This window comes from Cyprinus carpio, chromosome A3 (assembly GCF_018340385.1).
Source record: "Cyprinus carpio isolate SPL01 chromosome A3, ASM1834038v1, whole genome shotgun sequence".
NCBI lineage: Eukaryota > Metazoa > Chordata > Actinopteri > Cypriniformes > Cyprinidae > Cyprinus > Cyprinus carpio.
The window spans coordinates 8049789-8074604 of NC_056574.1; the positions used below are offsets into that span (position 1 = coordinate 8049789).

Below are 24816 nucleotides of genomic sequence, written 5' to 3' on the forward strand. Positions count from 1 at the left end.
GGAGCAGGAAACCACAGTGCAAGTTTCACAAGCATTGCATATAGCAGAGTATGTAAATGAGCATCCTGTGCACTAAAATTAATTCTGTATTCTGCAGAACTCAGAATTATACAGAAAACAGAATTCTTTTTAGTGTACAGGATAGGCTTTTACTCTTAAATTGCAATTATAGCAAAAACACCACATACATACAGTACAGGTCAAAAGTTTGGAAACATTACTATTTTTAATGTTTTTGAAAGAAGTCTCTTCTGCTCATCAAGCCTGCATTTATTTGATCAAAAATACAGAAAAACAGTAATATTGTGAAATATTATTACAACTTAAAATAATAGTTTTCTATTTGAATATACTTTAAAAAAATAATTTATTCCTGTGATGCAAAGCTGAATTTTCAGCATCATTACTCCAGCCTTTAGTGTCACATGTAACATCCAGTCTATCACATGATCATTTAGAAATCATTCTAATATTCTGATTTATTATGAGTGTTGGAAACAGTTCTGCTGTCTAATATATTTGATGAATAAAAGGTTAAAAAGAACTGCATTTATTCAAAATAAAAAAAATTCTAATAATATATATTCTAATAATATATTTTCTTTACTATCACTTTTTATCAATTTAACACATCCTTGCTGAATAAAAGTATTGATTTTATTTTTTAAAAAAAAGAAAAAATATTACTGACCCCAGATTACTGACCAGTAGTGTATATTGTTATTACAAAATATTTATATTTTAAAAACATAGCGTCTTTTTTTTTTACTTTTTATTCATCAAAGTATCCTAAAAAAGTATCACATGTTCTGAAAAAATATTAAGCAGCAGAACTGTTTCCAACTTTGATAATGAATCATCATATTAGAATGATTTCTAAAGGATCATGTGATAATGATCCTAAAAATTCAGCTTTGCATCACAGAAATAAATGATAATTTAAAGTATAATAAATTTTAAAAACAATTATTTTAAATTGTAATAATATATCACAATATTACATTTTTTCTGTATTTTTGATCAAATAAATGCAGGCTTGATAAGCAGAAGAAACTTCTTTCAAAAACATTAAAAACAGTAATGTTTCCAAACTTTTGACCTGTACTGTACATCTACTCAGAAGTTGTTTTTTTAGATGCGAGACTAAATCGTATTTTATTTAATTACAATTACAATACATCTCCTGAAAACATGAAATAAACTTTTATTTTCCGGTCTCCTGTTAATAACATCATACCATTATATACAGTGGCAAGAAAAAGTTTGTGAACCCCTTGGAATTAGCTTTCTCTTACTTTGCCAAAAAAGTGATCTGATCCTCATCTAAGTCACAACAATAGACAAACACAGTGTGCTTAAGCTGATAACACAAAAAAAATATATAATTTCTTGTGTCCTTATGGAACACACCCATTAAACATTCACAGTGCTAGAGGAAAATGTAAGTGAACCCTTGTTAATAGCTGGTCACATCTCCTTTGGCAGCAATGACTTCAAGCAAGCGCTTAGCTCTGGATCAGATCTTCAGAATGTTCAGGAGAAATTTTTTAGGTCTTTACAAAATTGCATCAGCTCAGACAAATCTTTAGGATGTCTGGTGCGAACAGCTCTCTTGATGTCATTCCATAGCATCTCTACAGGGTTAAGTTCTGAGCTCCGACTGGGTGACTCCAAAAGGTGCATTTTCTTTTTCTGAAGCCAGGCTGTGGTGGATTTACTTCAATGCTTGGGGTAATTTTTCTGCTGCATTGCCCAACTTCATGCTTCTTATGAACAGCAGTCTTTATATATTTGAGTGTCTTTTATCAAAGTAACTCTAAACCACACCTTCAAACTCATTTCATTAACCGGACTCCAGGTGTGCAAGCTACTGACACACATTAGCTTTCGTTCAAGTAATTAGTCTGTGGGTTTGTTTTCATTTTCCTCCAGTGCTCTGAATGTTAAAAAAGTACACAAGAGATGAATACACAATAAATTAGAATTGTTTGTGTGTTATCAGCTTAAACACACTGTGTTTGTCTGTTATTGTGACTTATTACACGGCTCTGTGGAATACTTGATTCTGATTGGTCAGTCACGACATTCCAAGGTATGTTATCCCTGGATAACAACCTGTAAAAGAGGGGGGGACTTTCAAGATGGCTCCTTGAACGCACGCGTTTCGATGAGCTCGCAATCCTAATCACTTAAACGGACCTTCATAACGTTACTGCAAAGAAAATTTTGAAAGTTAACTCAAACTGATATTATAGTGATTCACCAAAGACCACAATGGGGGGCTCAGAGAAAAGGAAGAGTTCTGGAAAGAAGGCTGGGAGTAGAGGTGGATAGTTTTGATATTATGTTGATTCTAAAATGGCTAGTATGGGTGGCAGCGGTTTGCAGGTGACCGGAAGTGCGATTAAAGTCTCCTCTAGCGACTTGATTGAAGACAACTTGCACGACTATTTTAAACAAGGTAATGACACAGAAGAATTTATGCTGGTGGAGGAGGAATTTCCGTGTCTCCTCGAAACTCCCTGTAAATCGCCAGCCCCCAAACAACGCAAAATTGTGGATAAAGATACTTCAGTCATCCTCTCGCAGATCTCGGACCTTTCTCGGCTGGTGAAGGATAGGTCGGACACTCTAGAGAAGTTGGTGGAAAGAAATTCACAGGTAATAAATGAAATGAAAACAGAAGTTAGTGGCAACACAAAACAAATCACAGAGTTAAAGGAAACGATTGAGTTTATCTGCGCAGACGTCAATGCCATGAAACCTCGACTGAAACAAGCTGAAAAGTGTGCCGAGGAGCATGAAAGACGTCTAACGTTGTTGGAGGGCTATTCCCGCAGATGGAATCTAAGAATTCAAGGGATTCAAGAGACAAATGGAGAAGATGTTCGTCATGAGGTCATTAAAATATGCCAGTGTCTCTTGCCGCAGCATAAAGATAAACTGCCGGACGTAGTGGATGTTGCACATCGCATCGACTTATTGGAATAAAGCAAAAATTGAAAAAAAATATTGTAGCAATTGGAAACTTCTCAAATTTGAAGTAGGAATTTTTTTTAGGAGGTACTGCAGTGAGTTTGCAAAAAAGAGGAAAGCTGAAGAGGATAACATTTTATTTAAAATATCTACTTTATTATCCAAAAGAGTAGAAGAACTATCAGAATTTGATAAAGCAGAACTTATTGAACAGAAGCTCAAACTAGAGGAGATTTACAGACAAAAGGCTGAAGGAGCGTTTGTTAGGTCGCGCAGGAAGTGGCTTGAAGAGGGCAAAAAGAGTTCTACTTATTTTTTTAGACTTGAGAGGCAACAAGCTAGAAATAATCATATTGAAAAATTGAGGATTAAAGACAATATTGTGGAGGACCCTAAGATTATTGCAAATTTTTGTTCTGAATTTTATAGTAATTTGTATGCTTCGAATTTCTGTCAACAATCTACATCTGAGTTTTTAGAGTCCTTACATAATATGAAGCAGATTAATAATGAAGAGTCCAATATATGTGAAGCCCCTCTTAGTTTAAAAGAAATTATTGATGCTTATTCTTTGAAAAATAACAAGTCTCCGGGAACAGATGGGTTGACGGCTGAGTTCTATAAAGCTTTTAGCAAACTTTTATCCCCTTTTTTGCTCGAAGTTTTCAAAGAGAGTATAGAAAGAGCCTTGCTTCCTCCGACTTTGTGTCAAGGACTTATAACTTTAATTTCAAAACCAAATAAAGATCCCTTGTTAATTGATAATTGGCAGCCAATTACGTTGCTAAATAACGATTATAAAATTATTGCTTTGGTTTTATCAAAAAGATTAAAATGTATTTTGAATAGTTTAATTGATGAATGTCAATCTGGCTTTCTACAAGGAAGATACATCTTTAATATTGTTTTTTTGGTTTTAGACATTCTAGATTACTCTGAATTTCTCTCTAATGATACTCTTATTCTCTTCTTAGACTATTATAAAGCTTTTGATTCCCTGGAGCATGAATATTTGTTTCAGACTCTTCGTAAGGTGGGATTTGGTGACTTCTTTTGTAGATCTATTAAAATGCTCTATACAAATTGCGATAGCTCTATCAAACTCAGCAGTGGAACCTCTCCTAGATTTACCCTGAATCGGGGAGTCAGGCAATGGTTCTATAATATACAGATGTATTTTTTTTATAGCTTTTGTATCTTATTTGTTTGAGTGTTGGAGAATGTCCTTTTATATGTTTATGATGTTTTTGGTAATTTAGTGGTAATAAGTCAATTAGCTGATGATACCGTTTTGTTTTTGAAGGATGCCTCTCAGGTTGCGGTAGCATTAGAGACTCTTGAGCCCTTTTCCAAAGCCTCTGGCCTTCGCCTTAACATTAACAAATGTGAGTTACTCCCAGTTGGTCATTGTTTGGAATCTTTAATTTGTAGTATTCCTGTGAGAGAGAGTGTTACTTATTTGGGAGTTAAAATAATCAAAGATGATAAAATTAGATGCCCTTCCAATTTTCTTCCAATTATTGAAAAGAGATTTATCACTCAAAGGCAGAGTTCTGCTTACTAAAGCAGAGGGCATTTCTCGTTTATCGTATGCCGCTCAATCAATCTCTGTTGACAAACACACATGTAAACTAATTGACAGTATGTTGACAAAAAAATCAGTAATACTTAATACGCATGATAAAGGTGGGTTGAATTTTATTGATTTTAGCTCTCTAAACAGTAACTTTAAAATAAATTGGATAAGACAATATCTTAAAAACTCTTCATCTATTTGGAATATAATTCCTCGGTTTATATTTTCTCATGTGGGTGGCTTAGAATTTCTTTTGATGTGTAATTATAAAATTGAAAAACTTCCAGTCAAACTTTCTAAATTTTATCAACAAGTACTTGCTACCTGGAATCTTATCTATAAACACAATTTCTCCCCTCATAGTTTTTTTATTTGGAATAATGCTAATATTTTTTATAGAAAGAAGTCTTTATTTTTTCATAAGTGGTTTAGTAATGGATTGTTGTTAGTGAATCAGCTATTTAATAATGAAGGGAATTTATTTTCGTTTGCAGACTTTATTTCAAGATACAAAATACCTATTACATTAAAAGAATTCAAGGTGCTTACTAAGGCCATACCTGCAGGTATACTTATGCTGTTCAAAAAAATGTTTTTATTTTATTTGTATGTAAATTTCACATGCATAAATGCAAGTTTACAAAAGGCAAACCTCTTTTTATGGTGCTTGAAAAGGAGATTAAAATGTACATAGATGCAATGTCTAAATCTAAAAATAGTAAAGCAATTAAAACGAATAATATATGCTCCTTCTTTAACATTTTCACTTAATATAAAAAATAAAATGTAATGAATGGGGCTGACCTGAAAAGTATATTTTCTGTACTTAAATTACATTGTAATATCCTATGGAACTGTTATATATATAATGTAGATCTGTTTGTAAAATGATGATTATGTACCCTCTCATCCTTTTTTTTTTTTTTTTTTTTTTTTTTTTTGTGTGTGTGTGTTCTAGTTCTTTTTTGTTGAGGCATGGAAAATATTTTTGTTATACATGATATGGCACTGTACATGCTACCTGTTGTTGTCAATAAAGCATTAAAAAAAAAAAAAAAAAAAAATAACAACCTGTACAAGCTAATAACACAGGCTCATCCGGGTAACAGCAGTCTGCGCTGTACTCTTGCTTGAACTATTTTTTTTCTTGGTGGAAGCTTTCTGTTTGTTTAGCTAATAAAATATTAAAACCCGATTCAAAATGGTGTACAATTGTTTAATTATGTCATCCTGGTATCGCGGACTCGCTCTCGTTTCATACAAACCCAGCTGCTGCCATTTTGCTACAATTGTTTTGTACGCTGTAATGGATTATAACAGAACTAACAAACTGGTAAGGTTTTAAAACATTTTCGTCTTAATTATTTTATTGCTTTAATTATTTTGTGGTGAAATGTTGTGTAATACCTGGTTTGCCTGCACCGTTTCCCTTAAATGTCCGTTTAAATGTCCGCTTCGCGTCGGGGTTGCACCTCACGGATGACTGCCGCGCACAAACAAAACCAAAACACAAAATAAAATCCAGGCCTGGTCCTCTCTCGTCCTTCACTGTCATCACTCCTCTTTTGTATCCTTCCGATCTCCTCCGTGGGACTCGAGACTGGTGAGTGGAGCAGGTGTCGCTCCATTCCCAGACACACTGCCGCTCGGCCCTCCATCTGCTGGGTGAACTCCTCCACGGTGCCTGGCGGTGGCACTGGACGGCCCTCGATGGACGGCACGACACTCCTCCGCCGCACGGTGGACGGCGACGGCTCCTCCGGTTTCGGGCAGCCGGCAGGAGTCCCCCGTTCCCTGCTCCTCCCCATTCTTGGCGGATGGCAGCAGGCTCCGGCCACCTGGCGAATGGCGGCGACTCCTCCGCTCCCTCACGGATGGCAGTTCGTCCGTCCCCAGCAACTTACTCCAGCCCACCGCCTCGAGCGTCCACGGCGCCAGACTGCTACGCCCTGCTCAGTGGCACCGCGGATTCACCCCAGCGGCAAGGGATCTTCGGCAGCGCGTCCCTCCTTCCTCCCGGGTTTCGGCACCAGTGTAACAATACAAAAACTCCATAATCACGGGAAGAAGGAGGCGGGAACCGGAGAACATTCAAATAAAACTTTAATAACCAAATAAACTTTAAATTAGCGCGACAGCCCCTCACGGACGTCTTCCCACGGCTATCAACCCCGCCCCACTCGTCACACCAAGTATTCAGATGTGTGCTAGATGAGGACTGTTTCCTGAACCAGTAGCCTGCAAATGCGTCTGTGGCAAAAAGGCTGTTTCTATAAAGTTGGGCAGTTCAAACTTTGCAAGGACAGTCTGGCACTTCTGACTCACAGCCTGTAGGTATGTTTTTTATATTTAAATAATTTGCAAATGATGATTTAAACGCAAGTTTTGAGCAGTAGAGTAGGCTTGTTGTTTCTCAGATCACAAATGCAGACATGGTTTTATGTTTACGCAGAGTGATACGCAACGCGTAAAAAGACAGTATAAGCCATTATATTCAGTAACGTTAATTATGTCCCCACTGGATACAAGAAATGCCTCGTTTGTAATGGGTTTTATTTTTGTGAATCTTCGTAATTAGCCGGATCTTCTAAGTGAACTGGCAGTTCACCAAATCGAACTGAATTGTTTGAAACGGTTCGCATCTCCAGTACACACTAATCCACAAATAACTTAGAAATGTGCCTTACGCCCTCTGACGTGAAATAAACCAATATCCCGAGTTATTCAGTTACTCCTGTTAACTCCTGGGCTGTTGGACAGTGTTAATCCTGCTTCCTGCTTGTTTTGCTGCTGTTTTGTGATAGCTCCGTGTAGCTTTGTTTTTCTGTAGAATCTTTATATTACTATCACTCTCTGTTGTTTAAAGTGATAAATTATAACTTAATTCCCACCATATTTCTGATATTCTCTATCAATCTTATCTGATTAATTTGATCGTTCACTTTTAATTTAAATACGCGAGTGCAGTGCACCTGCATCGCGTTAGCACTCGTTAGCTTGTCATTAGCGTTTCCATTTGTGCCTATCACTGTTTTCTTTCCTCCTCTCCTCTCTCTTGCTACTCTCTCGCTCCGGTTTTCACAAGCTCATCAAACAACTGTGGTAAGTATCTTTCATCAAGCACGGTGAGTAATGGCTTCTCCTGCTATTGTTATTTGCACTGCTTGCCACATGTATAGTTTATCTATCTCTGTCGTGATGAGGGATTCACATGTGATAAATGCAGGGAAATAGTTAGGCTGACAGAGAAGATTTCAGAATTAGAGACACGCATCCAAACTTTAATTGAGGACAGTAAGAATGTGAGGGCTCTAGATACGGCTTTGGATGCGTCTAGCTCAGGGAGTCCTGTACATTGTTTGGTTCCGGTAACAGGGCCTTTGCAGCAGGGCAACTGGGTGACTGTGAGGCGGCATAGTCGTGGGTCTAAACACCACTCTTCTGTTCCGATCAAAACATTAAACAGTTTCTCCCCACTCAGTGAAGCACCCACTGAGAAACCTGATGAAAGTGCTCTAGTTATTGGCGATTCTATTGTACGGAACGTGAATATAGAGACACCAGCAACCATAGTCCAGTGTTTACCGGGAGCGAGAGCGCCTGACATCTTAGCAAATTTAAAAGTGCTGGCTAATGCTAAACGTAAATACAGTAAGATTGTTATTCACGCCGGCGCAAATGATGTTCGACTTCGCCAGTCGGAGATCACTAAAAATAACATTAAAGAGGTGTGTGAACTTGCAAGCACGATGTCAGACACTGTAATATGCTCTGGTCCCCTCCCTGCTTACCGTGGTGATGAGATGCATAGCAGATTGTTATCACTCAATGGCTGGATGTCTAAGTGGTGCCCTCAGAATAACATAGGTTTCATAGACAATTGGACAAGCTTTTGGAGCAGACCTGACCTGTTGAAAAGAGATGGTCTTCATCCCTCCTGGGGTGGTGCCGCTCTTCTTTCTAGAAATATGGCACATAGTCTTAGAGTTTGTACTTGACTAACTGGGGCCCAGGTCAGGAAGCAGACAGACTGGCTAAACCGACTGTCTGCTAGCCGCCTCCAGTCACAGAAGTCAGTTAATTCTCAGCACATAGAGACGCTTTCACCTAGATATCACACCATGGAGACTGTGTCTGTTCCCCGGGCTAGAAAATACAAAAAATGTCCAAACCAATTTAAGAGCCACAATTTAATTGAGGTTCAACAAATAAAAAACAGATGAAATACGAATAAACAAATGATAAAGCTTGGCTTATTGAATATCAGGTCCCTTTCTACGAAAGCACTTTTTGTAAATAATATGATCACTGATCATAATCTAGATCCACTCTGTTTGACAGAAACCTGGCTGAAACCTGATGATTACATTATTTTAAATGAGTCTACACCCCAAGATTACTGTTATAAAAATGAGCCACGTCCAAAAGGTAAAGGGGGAGAAGTTGCTTCAATTTATAACAATGTTTTCAGGATTTCTCAGAGGGCAGGCTTCAAGTATAACTCGTTTGAAGTATTGGTGCTTAATATAACATTATCCAGAGGAAACAAATGTTAATGATAAATCCCCTGTGATGTTTGTACTGGCTACTGTATACAGGCCACCAGGGCACCATACAGACTTTATTAAAGAGTTTGCTGATTTTACATCCAGGTTAGTGCTGGCTGCAGATAAAGTTTTAATTGTTGGTGATTTTAATATCCATGTTAATAATGAAAAAGATGCATTGGGATCAGCATTTCTAGACATTCTGAACTCTATTGGGGTTAGACAACACGTCTCAGGACCTACTCATTGTCAAAATCATACTCTAGATTTAATACTGTCACATGGAATTGATGTTGATGGTGTTGAAATTATTCAGCCAAGCGATGATATATCAGATCATTATTTAGTTTTGTGCAAACTTCATATAGCTAAAACTGTAAATTCTACTTCTTGTTACAAGTATGATAGAACCATCACTTCTACCACAAAAGACTGCTTTGTAAGTAATCTTCCTGATTTATCCCAATTCCTTAGCATATCCAAAACCTCAGAACAACTTGATGATGTAACAGAAACTATGGATTCTCTCTTTTCTAGCATTTTAAATACAGTTGCTCCTTTACGCTTAAGGAAGGTTAAGGAAAACAGTCTGACACCATGGTGTAATGAGCACACTCGCACCCTAAAGAGAGCAGCCCGGAAAATGGAGCACAGCTGGAGGAAAACAAAACTAGAGGTATTTCGTATTGCTTGGAGGGAAAGTAACCTATCTTACAGAAAAGCATTAAAAAACTGCTAAATCTGAATACTTTTCATCTCTTTTAGAAAAAAAAACAAACATAACCCCAGGTATTTATTCAATACAGTGGCTAAATTAACGAAAAATAAAGCATCAACAAGTGTTGACATTTCTCAACATCACAGCAGTAATGACTTTATGAACTACTTTACTTCTAAAGTCGATACTATTAGAGATAAAATTGTAACCATGCAGCCATCAGCTACAGTATCACATCAGACAGTGCACTATAGATCCCCTGAGGAAACAGTTCCACTCATTCTCTACTATAGGAGAGGAAGAATTGTATAAACTTGTTAAATCATCTAAACCAACAACATGTATGTTAGATCCTATTCCATCTAAGCTCCTAAAAGAGGTGCTTCCAGGAGTCATAGATCCTCTTCTGACTATTATTAATTCCTCATTGTTATTAGGGTATGTCCCCAAAACCTTCAAACTGGCTGTTATTAAGCCTCTCATCAAAAAAACACAAATTGACCCCAAACAACTAGTTAATTTTAGACGGATCTCGAATCTCCCTTTTCTTTCCAAGATACTAGGTTAGTTATTGTCCTCTCAATTATATTCCTTCTTAGAGAAAAATGGCATCTGTGAGGATTTCCAGTCAGGATTTAGACCGTATCATAGTACTGAGACTGCTCTCCTTAGAGTTACAAATGACCAGCTCTTATCATCTGATTGTGGTTGTATCTCTCTATTAGTGCTATTGGATCTTAGTGCTGCGTTCGACACTATTGACCACACTATTCTTTTGCATAGACTAGAACACTTTGTTGACTTTATTGGAAGTGCATTAGCATGGTTTAAATCATACTTATATGACCGCCATCAATTCGTAGCAGTGAATGAAGAGGTATCATATCGTTCACAAGTGCAGTATGGAGTACCGCAAGGCTCAGTACTAGGGCCATTACCCTTCACGCTTTACATGTTACCCTTGGGAAATATCATCAGGAAACACGGTGTTAGCTTTCACTGTTATGCTGATGATTCTCAGCTCTATATTTCTTCGCGGCCCGGCGAAACATACCAGTTTGAAAAACGGAATGCATATTCGATATAAAAAACTGGATGACGAGTAATTTCTTACTGCTAAATTCTGAAAAAACAGAGGTGTTAATTATAGGGCCTGAAAGCTCTACATGTAATAACCTAGAACGCTGTCTAAGACTTGATGGCTGCTCTGTCAATTCTTCGTCATCAGTTAGGAACCTAGGTGTGCTATTTGATAGCAACCTTTCCTTAGAAAGCCACGTTTCTAGCATTTGTAAAACTGCATTTTTTCCATCTCAAAAATATATCTAAATTACGGCCTATGCTCTCAATGTCAAATGCAGAAATGTTAATCCATGCGTTTATGACCTTAAGGTTAGACTATTGTAATGCTCTATTGGGTGGTTGTTCTGCACGCTTAGTAAACAAACTCCAATTAGTCCAAAATGCAGCAGCTAGAGTTCTTACTAGAACCAGGAAGTATGATCATATTAGCCCGGTCCTGTCAACACTGCACTGGCTCCCTATCAAACATTGTATACATTTTTAAATCTTGCTTATTACTTATAAAGCCCTTTAGTACCCTTTAGAATGGTTTAGTACCTCAGTATTTGAACGAGCTCTTGTTACATTATAGTCCTCCACATCCGCTGCGTTCTCAAAACTCTGGCAATTTGATAATACCTAGAATATCAAAGTCAACTGTGGCAGATCCTTCTCCTATTTAGCGCCCAAACTCTGGAATAACCTACCTGACATTGTTCGGGAGGCAGATACACTCTTGCAGTTTAAATCGAGATTAAAGACCCATCTCTTTATCCTGGCTTACACATAACATACTAATACACTTCTAATATCCAAATCCGTTAAAGGATTTTTAGGCTGCATTAATTAGGTAAACCGGAACCGGGAACACTTCCCATAACACCCGATGTACTTGCTACATCATTAGAAGAATGGCATCTACACTCATATTAGTCTGTTTCTCTCTCATTCTGAGGTCACCGTAGCCACCAGATCCAGTCTGTATCCAAGTCAGAGGGTCACTGCAGTCACCCGGATCCAGTATGTATCCAGCCCAGATGGTGGATCAGCACCTAGAAAGGACCTCTACAGCCCTGAATGTCAGCGGAGACCAGGACAACTAGAGCCCCAGAGACAGATCCCCTGTAAAGACCAGATGTCCACCGGGACAAGACCACAGGAAACAGATGATTCTTCTGCACAATCTGACTTTGCTGCAGCCTGGAATTGAACTGCTGGTTTCGTCTGGTCAGAGGAGAACTGGCCCCCCGACTGAGCCTGGTTTCTCCCAAGGTTATTTTCTAAATTGTGTCACTTTTGGAGTTTTGGTTCCTTGCCGCTGTCGCCTCTGGCTTGCTTAGTTGGGGACACTTCATTTACAGTGATATCGTTGACTTGATTGCAAATTATTGCACCATTTAAACTGAACTGAGCTGCATGATGACATCACTGAATTCAATGATGAACTGCCTTTAACTGTCATTTTGCATTATTGACACACTGTTTTCCTAATTAATGTTGTTCAGTTGCTTTGACGCAATCTTTTTTGTTTAAAGTGCTATATAAATAAAGATGACTTGACTTGACTTGACATTAACTTATGAAAAAAAAAAAAATTTTTGATTTTGACAGGGCAAGCAGAGAAGGCCCTCAAAGCCCACCACTGGAGACGGCATAGTGCTTGTGGCATGCATCCAACACAACACACTGAATAGCTGGCCAATCAGAGCACACCTCGCTTTATAGATCGATGAGCTTTGTAAAAATCGACACATTTCAGAAGGCGGGGCATAGTGGAGAAACTATAATGTACATTATATGCATAATAATGTGTTTTTTTAACCTTAAACTGCATAAACACATTGCATTACACTAAATACACAAAATAATGTTCTTTTTAGCAGCATCATATGACCCCTTTAACTGTAGAAGCTGCTCAGCCAACAAAGTCTTGTTATTCCTATTCTTGTTTAATCTTATGTTGCTGTTACAGGTCAGTTAGTTTGCAATGGACCCCCCCCACTAACCTACTAATTTCCATTTTTGAAATTAGATGCCGTTGTTGGGTTATTGTTAACAATATAACTCATTTGTTTTGTTAAGGCTTCTTCAATGTAATATTTCCAACTTGAATGTGTGACTTCATTATAATGAACACCAGACTCTGGAATTACGAGCTGCACCTGAAAGCAGCATTACAGATACATACCTGCTAATGTAATGTTGACAGCTGTCTGGAATAAATTTCAAAGTACGGAACAATGCAGGATTGAGTCAAATCGTCAGCAGTTACATTCAGATACAGTAAGTCACATACAAAGAACTAGGCCAAGTGCTTTGTTTTTTCTTAAGAGAGAGGGGAAAAAAGCTGTTTTCTTAGCTTCTTAAGATAGAATGCATTACTATAGCTACATACATTGCAATCACTTGCTACTTTTTACTGTGCTGGTCATGATGTACCAATCACAGTTTATAGTGATCAATACATTTAAAAAACATTTATTATTGTTATTATTTTTTGTTTTTGTTGTAATTTTCTTACTTTTTATTATTTTAAAAATCCTTGTAGCTTCTCCCTCTCTCACCACGCCAGAACAGGGACAGACAAACCGCGTTTTAGTCAACAGCCTTAACCAACCACAGGGTAAATGACAATATATAAAAAGTCACTTACCCCTTTTGTGTCAGGGAGGCCGTCTTTGTCGTTTCTCCATCCCAGTCCATGTTTTCACTAACTTTTGCGAGCGAAAGTTATCAGGCTGTTGCCCAACTGTGCTGTCTAGGCTCCGACCAGCCTGTATTCTCCACCAATTGAGGCATCTGGAGCAAACGGCAGACACAGTGTCACTTCTTCTGAGCGGCTTTGTCCTGCTTGGCCCACGGTGCTCCCCCGGAATAAACGGCCCTGTTTCTTTGTTTAAGTGTCATGTTAATTTTTAGATTGAGTGTTTTATATATATATAGTCACGTGTTTTATAAATTGCCATCTTCTTTCTGTAGCGTATAAGCAGTTCATTCATTCATTGGTTCTGAATTAATGAATCATGGCTCGTTGAATCTAAAACAATGCACATTCTTTGGCTAAAACCCAAAGCTTTTAGCCCCTGAACTCATGCAGGTACTGCAAGCTGAATGACCGGCCTGGTGCCAGCGTGGCTGGGTTTAAATTCCTGACCAGATCGTAAAACTTTATTACCCAACTGGGAGAAACAGAAAAAGCCCAGCTCGCTAGGAATTCTTGTAAGGAACAAGGAAAGTAAATATATTCTAAATGTATTGACTGTATTTCATTTTTGTGCTTAGATGTCTTCCATATCAGATTGGAGTATCTGCAATTTTATCGTGTGTTAATCAAACTTTAAATGTGTGTAATTCTGCATATGAATGTAACTTTATGTTTCTCCTACCTTTACTTGTCATTCTTGGTATCTGTTTAACCGTCTTGCTTTGACCGAACCACTCATACATAGGAAATTACAGTAAAATGTATTATTCCGGAATTACCATCTTGCTGGAATATAACTGCTGAATTCTGACAACACCATAACTCACTCGAGTGGGTATTTCCCCAGAGACAAAGGAACTTTTTCCCGCTTCAGATCATGGACGTTCATTAGTTGTTCGCGCGAACAGAGGCGTGAACCCAGTCGCTCCATAAGAGACTGACACAGAACTTTCTCGTTGCACTTCTTTTGTTTCGGCACTTCGTCTGAGAGAACATCTGTCGCGATGGCTCCTTAGGGAGCTTTCATCTCCATTTTTCTTTTCTTTTCTTTACTAAGTTTTATTCTCATATTCGCCTCTCCCTACACAAGGGAGACGAACTCTGAATAATTTCTTTGGTAACTCCACGTTCGTTGAACCTTTGAAACTTCGCGCGAGTCCGCTCACCCCGGAAGACATGAGAGAACACGCCCAGCTCCAACAGATGACACACGCACGCTCGTCTGTAGCAGGCACAAAGATACCCACATGCAAGTATTATTTCCTATAGAGATTTAAACGCTGCTTAAGGTTGTCTATTCCCTTTTTCAAGGTGATCTGATTCCTTGTTGTCTTTCAAAAGGTTACTATATGTGATTTTGCCATACTAGGCAATCATTCTATGATCTAGCCTATTTCTCTCTCACCTTCTCTCGCTCACCCTTTCACTCTCTCTCTCTCTCTCTCTCTCTCTCTTTCTCATTTGTTATCCGTTTTTTGTATTGTATTTGTTTTTACTGTTTGTATTGTTATACGCATATTTACTCTGTGTGAATCGTAGTTTGATGTATTATTAGTTCAATTATTAAAAGCCAATATATTCATGATTGTTTCTGTCTAAAATGCTCACATTACAAGTCAATGAAATGTTTGATCTTAGCTACAAAGCTTATTTGTTACTTTTCAGTAACCTAAATTTTATAAGGACGGGAGCACAAACCACTGTTTGATTTGCATTAATTCCCAGTAAAAGATATCACGTTAATTGATATGAAGAATGGAATATTGACATATTAATGAGTAAATTACAGTGCCTTGTAATGAGTTATTGATATATACAATTGGCCTATTTTTCATCTTCAATAATTTTAATGTAACTGTCACACGAGATATATATATTAATCATATTCCTGATTAATTATTAAAATTCCCTATATATCATTTGAGCTAACGTTAATGTACTACCCAGTGCGGTTACATTTCAAATAGAGATAAGTTCCTTTATAAAACAAGCTGGCATGGTATAACGTTTGTACTGTACAAAATCATCAATTATGGAGCGTCCACAGAAAAAAACAAAAATAACAAGGTGTGTGTGTGTGTGTGTGTGTGTGTGTGTGTGTGTGTGTGTGTGTGTGTGTGTGTATGTGTGTGTCGGCACGATCACCTTGGACTGACATTTCACTTCTCTCATTGAGAAGAGCTCAAAGCAGGATTTTCCAACTTCGAAGGTATGAACAACATTGGCCCAGAATAATGTAAAGCAATTTTTATTTGCAAAAGAAACTATAGTAAATGTTTATTTTATGTTTTGTATAATCACTGGTGCACTGGAGATGTTTTGACATGATTGTACATGTTTGTGTTTTTGTGAAAACAACGTTTATGACTAGTTAGTGAAAAACTAAATTTTTGTTTACAATGCTTGCTTAAAATGTGTTTTATAAGTTAAATTAGATAAGTTTAATAAGTTAAGTTAAACATAAATAAATGCTGAATACATGATTAAAATGTATGATAAATGATTTACTTTGCTATAGTAACATGTTTGTTACTACGATGTGTTTTATAAGTTCAATAAACTTAATTAAATGTTGAATGCTTGTTTAAAATGAATGATTTGCTTCAGTAACATGCTGTCATATTCTTTAAAATGGGGATACTTCTCTTTTAGCCTGCAGTGTTTATGTGCGTGCTTGTTTATATGATTTATCAGAACACAACTTTGTATACTGGAATGGATATTACACTGATATAACAATGCAAATGTGTTTATGATGAAATTTCTTGTAGTCATAATTCAGATCGTTTAAAAACTAATTTTTGTTAAAAATGTTAGCACATGCAGAATTTTATTGTGTAATGGGAGGTGTACAATAAAAAATAAATAATTATACACCTTTTTTAAATTATCAGTTATACTACATGATCTTTATGGAAATATAAAAAATGTAGAAAGTTTACTGTGATGCTAGGTTTAGGGGATGATACTGTATAAAAATAATTAATATATTGTAAATATGAATATGTAAGTTTCCAAATATAATGTAGAAACTTTTATTTTTCTGTGAAACGTTGTTGTGACTATTTTTTTTGTGTGTAAAAGTAAAAAGTAAAAAAAATAAAAATAAAAATTATATTCTTAGTGATGACTAAGACTACTGTAAATGTTTTGTTTTCGTGATCGCATAATTCCTATAATTTCATTTCATTTAAAAGAAGAGGATAAGACTTGGTACAATTGAATCTGTACGCGTGCGTCTGAGAAAGAGAGAGAGAGAGCGCCCTTGTTCCTATAGTCTGGTATAGTCTGTGTGTGTGAGAGAGAGAGAGAGAGAGAGTTTTCAGAAAGAAAAGTTTTCCAAAAGAAAGAAAAGTTTTCCAAAAGTAAACGTAAAAACTTAGGGACCCCCTCTCAGTCTGCTGTTCTGATCCCCCTACCACCTCACATTTCACTGAGGAGGAGAAACTCTCTGCACTCTGAATTCAGCTTAAACTATCAACCGACATTGTGTAAGAAGCCGCTGACACCTCATGAAACATAGTGCTATGGTCAGGATGTAGCAGGGATTGAGTTTCTAATGTCATGACAGCATTGGCGTCACTGGACAGATGCCGTTGCAGCTGTGCCATAGTTTTTCATCTAAATCTAACTGCGATTTAAACAGTGCCCCCACCCCCATCATCCCATCAGTGCGTGTTGCTCCATTTTCACACTCATGTCACCCCTGTGAGATGCTCTGTGCTTTTCTAATTCAGCTAAAACTATTTGCTATAATCTCATTTGAGTTTCTCTGAAAATGTAAGACAATTTTTTTTATTAACCTCTAAGTTTATTCATTAAGCTAAAATTTTTATACTTTATTTTCATTTCATTATAATGATTTGAATACAAACATCTGTGTTTGTGTCTGTGTGTGTATGTGTGTGTGTGAGGGAGAGAGAGAGAGAGTAAGTTTTCCGAAGTAAACGTAAAAAAAACTCAGGGATCCTCTCTCAGTCTGCCTGTCTGCTGTTCTGCTCTCATTTCACTGAGGAGGTGAAACTCTCTGCACTCTGAATTCAGCTTTAACTATCAACCAGCATTGTGTAAGACGTTATATTTATACCAACCCCTGAAAAATTGTTTCATTAAACTCAAAGTTTCTTATTTTTATTGATTTATTTATTTTTATTCATCAAGCTAAACATTTTTATTTCTTTATTTTTAATTCAGTATACATCGTTATGTATTTTATTTAACCCTATTTTTTATATTGCTGAAAATCAGAAAAACAACAATTAGAATGTGTGTGTGTGTGTGTAATTTTATGGCAATATTTTCCTCTTTTATATTACTCATTTATTGACTCCTTTAGTGTTGTAATTTTATTTTAAACATCAAAAATGCATTGACAACACTGTCAATGCCTATAACAATAATTAAACATGAATTTTTATCTCTTAAAATTGATATTCTTTGACTTATTTTTAAAATTGTCCTTAAACTAAAATCTCTTTCTCAAAGCCGTGTAGGATGACTAAAACCTCTGCGCTAACGTGACACCGGCTAAGAGCACATGTGTACCCTTCAGTCCGATTTAAACAGATGTTGCATTTCATACTGGAGGTCCGGCATCTGAATTACAAACAGGTGACCATAACAAACAGACGACATAACCACTATCTTATTTTATGATATATCACTAATATAATAAGGCTACAATTGGTAATAAAAGCGCAAAAAAAAAAAAAAAAAAAAAAACCTTGGTTAACCTTCTATACTTTTACTATAGTAATACCATTGCTAATTTTCGGAAGGGATTGTGTATGATAATATGAAATAAATGTTTCAATAGATTATGACATCACAAAATATCAGGAAGTGAGATACAGTATATTTGACTGTGATGCAAAGGAAGGTTACTGTAAGCCCCATCAGAACTGAGTTGCGGTGCAGGGGGACGGGACTAATGACAGATCATTGCACGGTAATTGAAGCCTATCTGTACTACCCACTCAGTGCTACCTCCGGCAGTCCGTTTATCAGTCATATACATCTTCTTCAGATCAGGTTTTTTTTTAAACTTATTAAAGGTAAAGAACGGCACACAGCAAATTTTCGCCAATAAATCGAAATCATCACAAAAAGTAAAGATCAAGCACCCAACAAGGTCTCCGCATGATAAATTTATTTTTTATTTTTATTTTTTATTAATGCTCAAAAATCAAGAATAGTGCACATAGAATAATACAACCATCAACATAAAAGTGGTAGACAATAACGGAAAATAAAGTAGAAACAAACAACAAAAAAAGAACAGAAAAAAAATCAAAAGGTGGGGGGGGGTGTTAACATTACAACTTAAAAGAATAAAATTGAGACTTACATGTCATTAAAGATAGGAAAAGAGTTACAGACAGATAAAGTTTTTAAGGCTTTTTTGTTCTTAGACAACTTGATTAATGAAAGGTTTTGCTCAAAATATTTTATAAAAACAAAGAGGTCTACAGTTTGAATATTTGCATCTGTGGATGTGAAATTTTACAAGAAGCAAAATCAGATTCACTACATACATTTTTTTCTTTTTAGATTGTTATATTTTCAATTTTTGATGTTATAGATAGCTGTTTTCTCTGACAGACATGGAGTCTTTATTTCTTTGCACCTGATGTGAGCTTCAGTGGAAGGTAAAAGCGGTTGAGAGGTTCACTTCATCACTGGATCCCACACACTCCACACAGAACACAAGTCTGTGCTGATGAGTGAAAGGATCTAACACAACCCGCTGGAATCACCTGACTAAGGCATTTATAAATGTTTATCCACTTCAAAACAAATAAATTACTCTTCTTAAAAATAGTGCTTTAGCATACCTGCATGTTTGTGCTTTTGAACACAGACCAGGTTACAAATTCGCCAATAAATCATATACTGATCATTTACTAATGGTTTGTTCATCATTTGTTCATGATTAACAATTGTTTATTGAGATAAGTATACAATACAATTTTGACAGAAATACTTCATTGATTTATAAGTGATAAATAATGTATCAACTTATAACTTATAAACCATCTACTAATGATCAGTTTGATTTATTTCATGATTTGAACTTACTAGCTTACAACACATTTGTAAATCATTAGCATACCACTCATTAATAATTTATGAACATAAAGTCATGTTTTGTAAATGATTCGTTCATCATTAACTAATACCTTATAAGTGACTTATAACTGAATTAATAAAACATTACTAAAATGTTAACTTATTACTTATTAATCATTTATGAATGTATAGTCATGTTTTGTAAATGATTAATTCATCATTAACTAATAATATATAAATGACTTATAACAGAACGTTATTATAAAGTGTTACCCAAAACTTTTAGAGACATTGAAAAATAAATTTATGTTCCAAGGTGTCGAGTGCTTTATAAAAATCCAGAAAGAGAAGAAACCTATCATCACTAATCAAAATGGAGTAATGTAAGATATCAAAAACTAAACATATATTATTTGAGATATGTCTATTGTTGAGAAACCCAGACTGTGTATTATCTATTACAGAATTTAAAACATTTTTAATTCTTTTAGATAATATAAGAACCAGGATTTTATAATCATTATTTAATAAACTTATTGGGTGCCAATTTTCAATCAATAGTAATTGAGGGTTATTTTTCCTTGAGATAAACTAGGAGGAAGTTTATGGTTTTTGATACTCCCAATGAAGACATTTAAAAGGAAAGGGACAAGAATATCTATTTTCCAAAAAGAAGTATGACATGACGCTGCAAAAGAGGAAGATTTTACATTTATATTAATTGCCTTGTGATCTGTTAAGGGAGTAACTAGAATGTTTACTGACGTATTCTCTTTTAAAATGCTCCCAGAAACCAGAAAAAAATCTTGTACCTGCCTTGTACCGTTTTTGTCACTCCATGTATAAGAGCACTAATCATAAATGTCCCTCCATATATCAATCAAATTATATTTCTGCATAAAAGTCTTTAAAATAGTATAGTAGAATCCTTTCCTCTAAAGATTCAAAAAGTTTATCATTTTCAGTATTAAGGTTGTATTCAGAAATGTTAACCAAAATAAATATTGAATTATTCCAAAACAAAAGTAAACAAAAGAAAGTATTCAAAAGGGTCTGAAAACACTTCCAAAACATCTCCAGAAAAAGTGTTCTTTAATGTAACGACCCCTGAAAGAAAAAAAAAATCAGTTTTAAGCTGTTTTGCGAATAAAAATAAAGCTTTTCCCACATCGCTTATAACAGCAATAAAAAGTTTGAGCCCAAACAAGTTCTTTGAATAGTCCTTGTTGTAAACTCAAAATAGCCTATACTGCAACCAGCAGCTTAAGATAACACAGTAAAAGTCTGAACAGTCTGTGCGCTAAAACACAAAACAAACAACAACAAAAAAAACCTTAGAATGAGCAACTGTTCAGGAAAAAATATACAACATCCAGAGAGATTCATATCTTGATTTCACCTTCTCCTTGAATAAACACTCGAGCCCCTGCAAAGAAAGCCATTTTTTTTAGAGAAGTCTTCCTTGAAGAGAAATCCATTGGCTTTGAGATAGGTAGAGGACTTAGCCCGCTTCCACACTTAATTTCTCATACGTGAAGTGAACTGAAGGATAATGGGTCATGGATGGGAATCGGCCGTGCTTTTCTGGCCCAGCCGATGTACAATGTAATTTGCTTCTGAGAGCCGAGATGATTCTTCAGGCAAGACGGACTGACAGATCTTCACAATCTGCAGATGCACGTTTTCATCTTTGTTCTCCGGGACACCCTACAATCTTGAATTTCAACGTCTTGAATAGGAATCAAACTCATCCATTCGCTGTTCAAGCATTTTAACTGGCTTTTCCAACTCTAACACACAACCCTCCACTTTACATATCTCTCTTTCAATCTCTTTGATATCAGCAAAAGCAATGTCAATCTTCTTGCTCAGCTCATCAATTCTCTCCATGTTGCGTTCACCAATTTTTCGATGCTATCAGATCTTTCGTTGATAAGCCGATACAACGTGCCAATTATGTCAGAATCAGAAGCAGTCTTAACGGACTTAGTTGTTTTCTTTTTCGCCACAGGTGGTTCACTCAGGGTCACCGGTAGTGCTGGGAATTCCTTCTCATCCAGTATCAGCATTTCCAAATCTTCTCCTTCAGCACAACATTAACTGTAATCGTGATCGCTGCTTAGTAGCACTTTGTCAGCAGAGATGTTCTGATCAAATGATGGATACAAATTTCAATTTCATTTCCTTTCAGCCATTCCAAAGTGATATAAAGTTCAAAGATGATGATAGGTCAAAAATCGCGAGATTTTAACCAAATTGGGCTGGAAAAGAGCTCGGTAAACACGTCACTTCACACGGCCAACTTGGCAGCCTCCCTCCGCATGTTAATTTGAATGGTTTGTTTTCCCCCATGGCATAAATGGTTATGACGTTTTTGTGGGCATTCCCAGCAATGCCGAGCAAGTCTATCCACTGATCTATATATGACTGGATCGCTCATCGCGTTCTAAACTGCTAACAGACAGTGAAGCCACCAGAAGTGTTCAATCCGCCATTTTACTAATCCCTACCAGAAGAGAGAACCATTGAGTCACAGGCAAACCACTGACCTAAAATCAACCGATTTGAAGCAAAACAGTCAAACGGGATTCATTTTCATGTTATACAGTGGGTACGGAAAGACAGACCCCCTTAAATTTTTCACTCTTTGTTATATTGCAGCCATTTGCTAAAATCATTTAAGTTCATTTTTTTCCTCATTAATGTACACACAGCACCCCATATTGACAGAAAAAAACACAGAATTGTTGACATTTTTGCAGATTTAGTAAAAAAAGAAAAACTGAAATATCACATGGTCCTAAGTATTCAGACCCTTTGCTGTGACACTCATATATTTAACTCAGGTGCTGTCCATTTCTTCTGATCATCCTTGTGATGGTTCTACACCTTCATTTGAGTCCAGCTGTGTTTGATTATACTGATTGGACTTGATTAGGAAAGCCACACACCTGTCTATATAAGACCTTACAGCTCACAGTGCATGTCAGAGCAAATGAGAATCATGAGGTCAAAGGAACTGCCTGAAGAGCTCAGAGACAGAATTGTGGCAAGGCACAGATCTGGTTAAGGTTACAAAAAAATTTCTGCTGCACTTAAGGTTCCTAAGAGCACAGTGGCCTCCATAATCCTTAAATGGAAGACGTTTGGGACGACCACAACCCTTTCTAGAGCTGGCCATCCAGCCAAACTGAGCTATCGGGGGAGAAGAGCCTTGGTGAGAGAGGTAAAGAAGAACCCAAAGATCACTGTGGTTGAGCTCCAGAGATGCAGTCGGGAGATGGGAGAAAGTTGTAGAAAGTCAACCATCACTGCAGCCCTCCACCAGTCGGGGCTTTATGGCAGAGTGGGCCGACGCAAGCCTCTCCTCAGTGCAAGACACATGAAAGCCTGCATGGAGTTTGCTAAAAAAAAAAACAGAGAAATAAGATTCTCTGGTCTGATGAGACCAAGATAGATCTTTTTGGCCTTAATTCTAAGTGGTATGTGTGGAGAAAACTAGGCACTGCTCATCACCTGTCCAATACAGTCCCAACAGTGAAGCATGGTGGTGGCAGTAGCATGCTGTGGGGGTGTTTTTCAGCTGAAGGGACAGGACAACTGGTTGTAATCGAGGGAAAGATGAATGCGGCCAAGTACAGGGATATCCTGGACGAAAACCTTCTCCAGAGTGCTCAGGACCTCAGACTGGGCCGAAGGTTCGCCTTCCAACAAGACAATGACCCTAAGCACACAGCTAAAATAATGAAGGAGTGGCTTCACAACAACTCCGTGACTGTTCTTGAATGGCCCAGCCAGAGCCCTGACTTAAAGGGATAGTTCACCCAAAAATGAAAATTATGTCATTAATGACTCACCCTCATGTCGTTCCAAACCTGTGAGACCTCCGTTCATCTTCGGAACACAGTATAAGATATTTTAGATTTAGTCCGAGAGCTTTCTGTTCCTCCATTGAAAATGTATGTACGGTATACTGTCCACGTCCAGAAAGGTAATAAAAACATCTTCAAAGTAGTGACATCAGAGGGTCCGTTAGAATTTTTTGAAGCATCGAAAATACATTTTGGTCCAAAAATAGCAAAAACTATGACTTTATTCAGCGTTGTCTTCTCTCCCGGGTCTGTTGTGAGCGCGTTCACAACACTGCAGTTTAGTGATATCCGGTTCGCGAACGAATCACTCGATGTAACCGGATGTTCTTGAGCCAGTTCACCAAATCGAACTGAATCGTTTGAAAGGGTTCGCGTCAACAATAAGCATTAATCCACAAATGACTTAAGCTGTTAACTTTTTTAACATGGCTGACACTCCCTCTGAATTCAAATAAACCTATATCCCGGAGTAATCCATTTACTCAAACAGTACACTGACTGAACTGCTGTGAAGAGAGAAGTGAAGATGAACACCGAGCCGAGCCAGATAACGAACGAAACATTGACTCGTTCTCGAGTCAAGAACCGTTTCTGTCGGACGCGTCCGATTCGAGAACCGAGGAGCTGATGATACTGCGCATGCGTGAACCAGACTGACACACAGCGCGTCTGAACTGAACTGGTTCTTTTGATGATTGATTCCGAACTGATTCTGTGCTAATGTTATGAGCGCGGGTAAACCGAAGGCTTGAATCAAGGCCATCATCGCCAATGAAGTCATTACATCGAGCGCAAAAGAACTGGTGAACCGTTTTCGGCAACCGGTTTATTGAATCAAACTGTCCGAAAGAACCGGTTCGCGGAAAAGAACAGCACTTCCCATCACTACTGGTGATCCGAAAACCGATGCAAACGGTTCTTGACTCGAGAACGAGTCAATGTTTCGTTCGTTATCTGGCTCGGCTCGTGTTCATCTTCACTTTTCTCTTCACAGCAGTTCAGTCAGTGTACTGTTTGAGTAAATGAATTACTCCGGGATATTGGTTTAAAAAAGCTAACAGCTTAAGTCATTTGTGGATTAATGCTTATTGTAGACGCGAACCGTTTCAAACGATTCAGTTCGATTTGGTGAACTGGTTCAAGAAGATCCGGTTACATCGAGTGATTCGTTCGCGAACCGGATATCACTAAACTGCAGTGTTGTGAACGCGCTCACAACAGACCCGGGAGAGAAGAAAACGCTGAATAAAGTCATAGTTTTTGCTATTTTTGGACCAAAATGTATTTTCAAT

At 37.1% G+C, this 24816-nt stretch overlaps 1 pseudogene; it reads right to left on the minus strand.

Moving 5' to 3' along the window:
• Positions 1-21542, minus strand: part of LOC122138659 — a 27240-nt pseudogene extending 5698 nt beyond the window's left edge.
• Between the last annotated feature and the right edge of the window lie 3274 nt (positions 21543-24816).